Source organism: Brachionichthys hirsutus, chromosome 3 (genome assembly GCF_040956055.1).
Source record: "Brachionichthys hirsutus isolate HB-005 chromosome 3, CSIRO-AGI_Bhir_v1, whole genome shotgun sequence".
Classification (NCBI taxonomy): Eukaryota; Metazoa; Chordata; class Actinopteri; order Lophiiformes; family Brachionichthyidae; genus Brachionichthys; species Brachionichthys hirsutus.
In genome coordinates this window covers 5,922,745-5,934,071 of record NC_090899.1, presented here as the reverse complement: position 1 = coordinate 5,934,071, position 11,327 = coordinate 5,922,745, and positions in this window count along the sequence as shown.

Below are 11,327 nucleotides of genomic sequence, written 5' to 3'. Positions count from 1 at the left end.
TACGCTTGAAAAGCTGCAGGGACAGAGAACACGATGAGGCCTGGATGGCCGTCACGTAACAATAACGTGGTGTGAAATAATCTGAGAGCCTGATTAGTCCAATCGGTTCCATCCTGTATAACATCATGCATATAATTTGTAATAATATAATATGCTGTCATTTCTGTGTTCGTGTTTGCTTCCATTTTGACTGTTGACTCCAAGGAGAAGCATAATCATACGGACCAAAGTGATCAGGAAAGGTTGAATAATCATTAAACCCAAACAAACGTTCTCTCTGTGTTTTGAATTCCTTTTTTGTTTTCTCCTCCACATTTATCTCTTCATTCATCTTTTTTCCTTGCATCTTCCTTTGGTCCTGTCTTTCCTATAACAAAACACGAGTTAATTAATGAGTTTTTTCAGCCATGGCCTTGAGCTCCTGCTCTTCTCTTCTCACACTCCCACCAAGTCCTGCACACAACACACACACGCACACACACACTATAGTAACAGAATCACTCTGAACGCAAACTGAATTCCTACCTTATTATTTAGCATACAAAGCAGAAGAGCTTTATCAAGCCACTCCTCATACTTGTAAAAAGAATAGAAAAGACGAAGAAATATTATTCTATATATATAGTATATGGAGCAAAGTCCACAAAGCTAGCTCCTGCAGATAAAGCGAGCACATTCTTCAACTCACAGAACACGTGTGTGCACGTGGCATGCCTCATTTCAAGTAAACCTCATCGACATGCTCTCCAACTGGCAGTCAGTTTAAGGTGCAACAACTTCCCAGCTCTCCCTCTGCCTCTCAACGTTGCTGCTGCTCCACGTGCACTTTATCCCCCCGTCTGTCATGACTTCATAGGTTTATTGTATTTTTGCTGTTTTCTCAGTCATCTAGTCTTCAAGTCATGTCATATAACAAAGCCTTAACAGAAAACAGCAGACTACCTGCAGTTTCCCAGTATGCTGGAGTGGTAATACCAAAGGGGATTCATAGGTTTTGAGTTTCAGACCCTGGAATGATCCCGGCCGCACCGTGGCATCAAACAGGCGTGGACACTCAAGCGATCTGATGGTTGAGTCAGATGAAGGAACACAGAGCAGGAGGTGAGGCAAACAGGAGTAATGTTTCTGGATGATGTAAATACTGCTGTATCAGTGACCCGCCTTACGAGCAGGCATGATGTCAGCTTACCTAATGTGTGATAAGACACAAAGGCTTCTGGGATCTTTGGCTGGTTTGTCCTTCATTTTTCTGTTGTCTTCGTTTATGACTTTCTTATTTCTTCAGAATAATGGTCTAATTGTAATTGTGATGGCACGCCATACATACATACATGCTTATACATGCACACAAACATATAGCTCGTGCACAAAGCGGTAACTATGCACATGCACGCAGACAATGGTGATCTGATGAAGGGACAATGGCGCCTGTGTAATGTTTGGGAGTTTTGCTGTGCCTGTCTCTGTGGGAGTTTAATAGATTCCATCCCAGCCAGATGCAGAGGAAGAAAGGTCTCAGCGTCCGGGGTACAATTCACATCATCCGTCCAGCCAAAACAGCCAAACTTACAAAGTCCTTTCTTGAGAAACGGCGGTGAACTTTGCACGAACACTTGTCAGATAAAACTTTTATTGAGTTATGATAACGAGTACGATTGCAACCATGCAGGCTCTCCCTCACTTGTTTTATACCTCTTTTTCTTCAACTATCTTATCTGCGCATGGAACAAGGTGCACACACACGTGGGAAATAGTGCTCACAAATGTAGTATGCAGCATGACTTAATGCACGTACACGAATGCACGTACAGGAATGCACGTACACTTGCAAATGTGACTCAGCGTTGTGAGAATGGAGTGACTGATTATGTATGTTCATTTTTCATTCTATAACTCATTTTGTCATGCATTTGTTACACATATTTATTATAATCCTTAATCTTGATCCCATTAAGGGATTGTGATTTGTGTGTTGGTTGCTAAATTCTACATATCATATGTTCGGTAATAAAGTGCAGTTGTGTCTGCAGTTGTCAAGGTAACCCAGACAGACCGGCCGGTTAGAATAAGAGCCTCATTAGAATCTGCCAGCCTCTGCCCTCTCCCCTTATTTCATCCCTATATCCATCCTCCTCTCTGCACCAAACTCTCCTATCCTTTCCTCTCCTACAATCCAAGTTTGAGGGGGCACAAAATGAGTTTTTTTGACAGATATGTGAGACATGTCTACTCCTTCTATCTCCGAGGCATCTATCAATTAAATTCAGCCTGCCTGAACCCTTGCTGATCCTCCTGACCCACAGAGACCAGGCAGTCTGATCCAGGGTTGACTGTAATAAGCAGTCCTTAATTTGAGGAAACGCTAGTGAAATGTGCATTCAGGGCACAGGAATCATGGCTGTCTGGGAAAAACTGCCCGAAATACAGCCACCATTTTTCTGTTAAATTCACACAAACAAAATGTGCAGGCTTCATTTTCCCCGACAGCTACATTAACACGGCACTAACGGCAACGGACCAGTATCCTTTAAGCTGCAGTGCCTGTAATGTGCATAAGTAGGGTTTAGCCTACTGTTCCCTGTCTGAAACTATGGTACAACAAGATGTAGGTCAGGACACTTCCTTTAAATGGACGCCGCCAAGCTGGACATACTGAAGATGTTTTTTATTTTTTTTTGTTCCTCCCAGTATTTTCTTTGCTGAGTTGGACAGACGATCTAAGTGATGCAGGTCTTGTTTAAAAGTCTGAATGTCTGCAGAAAAGTCAACGCCGCTCCTAATAAAACACTGACAGTGCCAAGAAGCACACAGATGTAGAGCAACACTTCATCGCTCAACCCTGGAGCCCAAGCGCCACACCCAAGCAAAACAAAGCAGCAACGTGCAGAGTTGTGCGCCTGCTTTGGGGCGTATACCGCAAAAGATGTGAGTTCTTGACTTAAACACAACGTGTTTTTGATAGCTGCCATGTAATTTAATGTTAATTACAGATTTGTGAACAACAGTGTGCATTTTTAACGCTGTCTCGCTGTCAGTCATTCTGGGTAACATGGCAGAGCATCGGTTCGGACCATATTTGACTTTACTGAAATCTTCAGATGGCCCAGCGCTGCAATCCTAAAGCTCCTTTTCTTTTATTTCGTCCTTTTTTCCCCCCAAGTACGGTATGATTCTAAATTCTTCCCATTTCCAATCATCCATTATTATTCCACTGAGTTCCACCTCCATAGCTGTCATGTCTTCTCTCTATCCATGTACGTACTGTATATCTGCATAGTAACACCGAGCTGTTTCTGTTACCCTCAAAAATAAATTTGGCTTTATCCAGACAGAGATCAAGTTACCCTCTTTAGCTCTCTCGCTATTCCTCTCCATTTTCTCCTCCCTCCTTCTCTTTTTCAATCTCTCTCCTTTTCAAATCTCCTCATTTCCTGGTATCTTTGGAAATATTTCCTCTCTCACATATTTCCCCTGTTTCATTTCGTCCTTAAAATTCCTCCACAGGCTCGTTTTCTCTGCTCCCTATCTCCCTTGTGGACAGCACAGTGAAGCGGTAAAAATGAATCACGTACTCTTAATAAGCTCCTTCAATTCATAAAAAAAACTCTATTTAAAATTGCACCCTTTTCTGGGTATGTGTGTGTTTGATGGGTGTGTGTGTGTATGTGTGTGTGTCACGGAAGGCAAAAGTGTGAAAACTGAACTCTGGATGTGATGGGTGTATGTGTGAGTGCCCCCAGTGTGTGTGTGTGGAGTGCAGTCATTATCCCATGTCCCCTAACGAGAGCCACGGGTGGTTTAACACCTCGGCCCTGTCGACGGGGCCTGGCTATGCCAGTCTGATTGTAATTATGGCAGTCGGTCTGAAATGACCACAGTGCATGAACAACCTTCTCTCAGCTCCATCCTGTTCTTTAATTAGAAATGCTAGAGCTGACCTAACGTGTATCTTTGGACATGTATCTGCCCTGCTTAAGCAGAGACACGCCAGACCTGCAGAACTGCAGAGGGAAATGAACCTGCAACCCTGTTGACAGCTACTTGTAATCGGATAATCATTTCTAGTGTGGTCATGATGGAGTAGAGGCCGATGCAGAGGTGATGCAAGACTACTGAGATTGTTTCCTGTCACCGTGTGTGTGTGTGTTTGTGAGTTGCTGGAAATGCAACCTCTCCTCCTTCCATGACTCAGAAATACATTTTCCTTTAAATGTCTCGAAAAAACCACACGTGCCAAGTCGGTTTACCGTCGACTTGCTTATCAGCAAACACGCACACCTCGCAGAGAGTACCAACCTTGAGAGCTTTTCCAAAACATCAGGGTTCACTGATTAATTTGGCATTCCATCATCCATCAACCGTTCCTTAATGACATTTAGAATTCGCTACATTTTTATTTCTATGGATATTTCTTCTTCCAGAATACACAGTTCAGTATGGATGCAAGCAGGACCAATTCGTTTCAGAAATTGCAATTTTATTGACATTAATATCGGCGTTCCCTAGTGGCTCATGTGAAAGCTAAATGAACCAGTGGCTCCAAACGGTTGAGAAAGCTCTCACGTCAAGCGGGAGAACTTTAAACATTAATGTTCATCAGAGAGGAATGATGATTTTCATTCCAACATGGGCGCAGAAAAAGGGAATTGGAAAGATAAAACAAAACGATAGCATCTTCACACAATCTGAGACCCGCTGTAGGAAAACACACGTCTTACATGAATTAGCATTTAATGCATATACAACTCAAATAACCTCAAAATCTGAGAGAGGAACGTCGACACATTTAAGGCTGGTTTTGACATGTATTAACAGCTTCAATATATTCCATCTCATTTGAAGTCGATAAGGATATGAGATTTTATTTGCAGTAAACATTTCTCTATTTTAGCTCTGAGTTAGATCAGTACACTCACATATCCTGTGGTATGTCCACACTGCATCATGAAACACACTGCAGAATAAAACACACACAAACACACACACACTAAGCCTTTTCAGACAGGCATTGATTGCTCAGCAGCACCGAAGCAAATTCCCTTTGGTACGTTCAAACCGGACCAGCCCAAGGCAACACAAACACGGCCTCGGTGTGATCGTCCACAGAGCGCCACAACGCCAAGACGCGCAACATTACATGAGCATTAACGTGATATATTCAACCAAGTCCCCTGTTTTGTGTTTATTCTGTGTTTGCTATTCAAATAATGGAGTTCCTGCTGTTACAATGGTTAATTTCCCCAGAGTAGGTCGCACAACTCGCACACCTATCATAAATTTAGTAGTAATTGTAAATGAAGTAATATATGAACATATTACTACAACGTCACACCCGTTTTGCAATGCTGGGATGACAACAGAGACAAACACAATCTCCTCTCCTCTCCTCTGACCTCCTCGTGGGTAAACTTTGACTATCGTCTTCCACCTCTTTCCACTGGTCCTCTGCTACATATTTCTAATAGTCATTTCATTATCCTATACTTCTTCTTCTCTAGTTGCATTTTAACCAGGAACAGGTGAGATGTTTTGGAAGTGGGGTGCTGTAGAAATCGAATGACAAATATTGACAGTTCATAGAGAGGATGGCGATTTGGAGCTTACAATGCTTAACCCTCCCGAGGCCTCCTCCTGGCGGGACATACCCAGAACCCCCCCCCCCCCCCCCCCTTGTTGAGACCGTTGCCTCCTCGACCCGGCCCCGGATAAGCGGTGGAAGATGGATGGATGGGTGGATGGATGGAACACTTAACCCTTACGCCTGTTGGAACCAAACTCGACATTGTCCTCATGCCTCCGCCCCCCCCCCCCCCCCCATGGGCAAGAACGCATTCATGAGATTGGCTTTAATCGCATAAAAGTAACAATGGAGACCTTGAGCAGCTAATGAAGCCCTTCCGGTACTGTTATTTTACGGTTCTTTGTATAACCCCCTGACCCACCTTTAAGTGTACCTGAGATAACTGGACCTATAGCTCCTTATACAGTGTTAGATTATATGCTAACACTGTATAACCTTTGTTGATCAAAGGGAGGAGGGGAAAGTGGAGTTTTCATTTATTATGAGGACGTATAAGCTGAAATTGTTACTGAGAATAAGTACAGGATAAAGATATAATACCAGGATCTGAAGACTTGGGTCACTGTTGCACCTACAGTAAATCTGGGAGCCATGAAATTCTGTGAGTAAGTTTCAGCAGACTTGGCTGGTGATCCTCTGCAGATGGCGCCGATAAAAACCAAACATGAGCACGAAGTCTTTTGCCTTGTTTTGCCTGCATTCGTCCATCCCATTTAGAATTTATTTGGCGCTCGGTTAAACTATAAATGACTTGGTCACAGTATGATCGAGTTTGATCCAGGGACATAGCTCCTGCAAAATTGATGCTCATGCAGCGCATTCATTTCTGAGGCTGCATTGCGTCATGCGGCACTGAACACGTCGTGCTCGTGTAATATATTTGAAAAGAACATTTTATTTGAATGAGTGGAGTCCCTGATGGAAAGGCTCTTCCAAAAGTACTTCCCTTCTTTTGCGACTGAATGATCTCTTAAACATCCTTAAGATCCCCACGAGCCTCTTTTCTTGCAGGATTTGTTTGCGTAAGTCTCTAAGTGAATCATGGTATTTTATTCCATTAGTCCTTTCTGGCGGAGGACACCATCTGTTAGCTGTTAGGAATTTGGGAGGAGACCACTGCCTGAATGTGAACATTGCTCGCTGTCTGCTTTAACTCCCACAGTATCTGACCCGACCTTCTGTCAACCCATCACCCGCTGCCAGCAGAAAACTGGACGAACAACCCGTCCAGTCTGAGATGGCTTTGATAATGTCTGCATCTGTGACTCCATAAATCAAAGCCTGTCTCTCTTTGTGGTGATCCCTGATGTTGTCCATGTATACGATAAGCCAAACCAACCCTCCAGGTATGTGTGTGTTGTAATTTAGCTCCTGCACACTGTAATAAGTGACTGGTCACTGCTAAAAACTTCATATAGATATCACGGATATGCTTAACCATCTAAGGCCTAGGATTTTAGCTATACAAAAGTCTTCCCAAACAGAACTACATTTATAGAAGAAGACATTAACATACCATTCATCAGTAGCAGCCAACCAAATCTTCTGAACTATTATATTTAAAACAATATATAAAAAAAAAAACATGGAAATATTTTTGTAGTTTTCAACCTCCTTTCTTGATGGTCAAATGTTGAGTCAAAACATTCCCCACACTGACTGTATTTCTGCTTCAATTCCATCCAGTAATAAGAGAATGACTTGTGTAAAACACGAGATGTGTCATTTTGTATGTAAAGACTTCTTTGTACTATCATAGAGAGGATGATCTGATAACGCATCTGCGTCACTAACTTGGTGAATAAAAAAAACAAAAGCTAAAAGAAAACAGAAATCTATAAGTGAGTTTAGATAAGCAGCTTGGGCATCTGGATGGAATCAAAGCAGAAGAAAATCAGCTGCTTCTTCAGTTTGAAAGGAGCCAGCTGAGCTGGGCCGAGCATCTGGTTAGGAAGCCTCCTGGTTCGCTACCTGTGGATGTTTTCCAGGTAGACCCTGCCCTCGCTAGAGGGATTATATGTCGTCTAACCTGGGAATGCCTCAAGATGCCCCAATATGAGTTGGAAAGCCTTAGCTGGTCCTGACCCTGGGTAAGAGGAAGAGGATGAATGGAAAATACATATAAAAAAGACCTTCCTCTGCTGTAGACTATAATGTGTGGATGTGTGTATTTCCCTGTGTGTGGTCGTATGAAAGCGGAACTAGACGTTGCTGCTGCCCACTTCGGTCATGATTTAAAAGATCACCATGGTGACTACTAGAGGTGCAGGCACACACAAACAAATGCACATCCCCCAGAGTGTCCATCAATTATAAATGGACGTTGCTGCTAAAATTAATTTGCAGCCCCTCATTAGACAAGGATCCCGCTTTTTTTCTGCAGTTTTAAGTGATTTCTCTTTGTGCTCAAGTCATTATCTGCCGTCACAAAATATCTTAGCAATTGTGCACAGAATTTCTGGATGTAAAATCCACACAAAGAAGCATTGTAACTGTGTGTGTGTGTGGGGGGGGGCACGTGTGGGTGGTTCTGGTGGTTATAATGGAAGATGCTTTCGTCTACAGGTATTTTTTCCTCAAAGCACATTAGAGTTTATGTTACTGCTCTGCTCAAACGGAGAAAAGACCAGATGTAGAAATGAGACATGAAGTTTTAGATAAATTGACTGCAGGACAAAGAAGAAAAAATGTGTGTACCGTGAAGATAGGAACACGGACAGCAGCCCCCTGACACGGCGAGTGCAAGACTGGACGTTCTCGACAATTTGGTGACCATGTGATTATGCAATGAGTTTGACCGTGCCAGCAAGAGAAAGAAGAAAGAACAGAGAGACGGAACAGGAGGCACAGAGAATAGCGTGACAGGACTGGAAGAACTACAGGGAAAGGGAAAGAAGTGTCACTAAGAGAGCACGACGCATTGGTTAAGTAGTTTGAGGCATGTTTCGCTCTTTGTGTGGATCAGGATTTATGAAACTAGCATGCAGTCAACTATATCTGGAGGGGGGCCAGGAAATGCATGGACGCGTTTAGGGAATGCTAACCGTGACACACATACGTGCACTTTGACCTTGCACCTGTAACGTTGTGACCTCAGCAGATTGTCTGTGTTCATGCGAGTGACAGTGAGAGTCTGCACCGCGGGACCGAACCTCGGCCCCTCGGGTCTATCCACATAGGAACAAGCTGTAAGCGCAGAATGCATGGGTTAAGTCCAAGGGCTTTAACTCTACACGCAGTGCAGCAGCGCTAGCATCCTTAGCTTTCACCTGACAACATTCCAATCATTGTTGTTTTCACACTCAAAGATATCTAACAGTCTATCTGTGAGGCCGTGGGCATGCTGACTATTGTTGGTACAAGAAGAGTCCAGTGGGTGAGGGGAACAAATGAAGTTTGTTAAAGCAGAGTGAAACAGAAACATTTATGAGATCAGTAAGAGGTCAGTCTGCAGCAGACCAGAGGAACAACTTTCACTCAAAGTAAGAAGGCAACACCCAGCAAAGTGGAGCGTATGGTTCTCATCACACACCCCATAATCACTGGCATCTGGGCCTCTGCCACCACACTAGGGGCATTCAGGGTTTTTAAGCTCACATGCCCTGGTTAAGAAAGTGGTCTCAGCTGCAGCTTACACTCCCCAACAGTGGGCAGGGTATGGAGAGGAATTTGCTTATTTTTATGCAATCAAACAAAAAAAAACATTTGCAGCCAAAAATTCATGTTGATAGATAATAATGGTCTCTAAGGCCTAAGAAGAAACGAAAAACCTAAAGTATTTTTCCTGTTATTTTTTTTAACCACTACAATCTTTTTGTCCTTTATCGTCCCCAGGTGTCCTCTGTGTAGTAGGAATAATAAGACACTGGTCCCAGAAGTGTGAAATGTTGCTAGTTCCAGGAAGCAATATGGATGCAGATGAGTTAAAGTGATGATTACAGGTTTTCTGGCAAAGCTGTGGATTTTTGTCCTTTTTTTTTTACTTCATGCTGTCTAAATGTCTAAATTTACTTTCATTGACCTCGTGGTTAAAGTACGCTTCACTTTATATTCCGAAACAGATAGCGTTGCTCATGAACATCATCCTCACACATCCTCAGCTGCAGCCGGAACAACTCAGCTGATGTCTTTCTGAAATAAAGACAAAAGATGCAAATCAAAACCGATGTATTCTCAGAATTATCATTCTGATACAAGCACATGTACCTGCATACATGGGCATGTGCAGACAAAGTAATGCATATATGTGCACAAAATTATGCACACAAGTAAGCAACAGCCCAGCATTCACGTGCACACACACACACACACACATACACACAACCACCCACGCACACCCTTGGAAGAAACCAGTCACACTTCGCCCCCATAGAGTACATGTCAGTCCATCTGGGATCATTAACACTATGTTAATGAATATAGGACTGGGGCATGCGAAGAGAGGTGGGAGAGAGAGGGAGAAAGAAAGAGGACAGAAGGTGGGAGGATGGAGGATGGAGGAAGATAGTGATTCTCTTCTAACAAATGCATTGCCTAAGGTACTTGGAAAAAAGGTGGATGTGGGTAGGAACCAGCAAAAACAAACAACTGGATCACGTGAAGACGGAGAACTCAAAGTGGGCAACGGAGCATAAAAGAAAGTAAATGGAAGACGCTCAAGTGCTTGTCCATGTGAAAAAAAAACAAGAGAAAGTAATCAGAGAGAGATGTACCCAGTATGTTCTGGCCAGGGGCTGATGAGGGCTCTGTGGAAATGACAGAACAGATGAACAGAAGAAAGGGAAGGAAGGAAAGACAGCAGAGACAACAGATGAGCTGCGAGAACAGACAGAGACACTGACAAGGAGATACTGTATAACAAATGATGGCAGAGGCGAAGCAAGCTGGCTAGCATGGTTAAATATTGTCCCGGAGTTTCTTTCTGCGGTGTGTGTGTGTGTGAGAGAGAGAGAGAGAGCGAGAGAGAGAGAGAGTACCCGAGAGACACAACAGGGTCGAGTGAAGTGTGGCTGTTGACTGGGTGAGTTAATAATTCCTGTGTTGTGAATAGAGGGAGACTGTCCAGGAGGAAGGGGCGAGTCTCCTTTACCCCCTGCTGTCAGACACAAGCAGCCCTGTTTCATCTTTGTATGTTTGGAACCAGCTCAGCCGCAGAAGATGCTCAGAGTACATACTCCAACTCTGTTACCATGGTGCTCAATGCAAGATCACCTTTTTGCCCTCCTGCTGCACTAACTCTCCACACGGTGCACTATTTAAGCAGATGTGTGCCATTTGAATGTGGAACCACCTGTATGGAGATGAATGGGTGAATATCTGTGGCCAGGAGACGTGCCTTTGCGGTGCCGGAGAAGGGGCAGCTTGTCGGAGTGTGTCGCTATGAGCCGGCGGCCCAAAGACCCGCAGGAGGCCTGGGGTAAAGGGACAGAGGGCAGCGGGGTGACAAGCTGTCCATGACAACATGAGGCAATGCCAAGTGCTAACAAGCCTAAGCTAGCTATAATGACACAGATGGCGTGAACAAAAGGAACCTATTTGACATGCAATCTCTGATCAACCTCCGTCAGTCTAGCGCATGTTTAAGTGATTTAGCCCCGTTAAGCCCCTTTGCACCCTTTCCATTGTGTCATCATGTTGATCTTCCCTATCACCTTTCTTTTTCTCTGCCAGCTAAGTCATTCGGTGTGAGGAAGGGCACAGAGGAGAGTCACAAATGGCACATCAGCAGCTGAGGGTTGAGGTCACG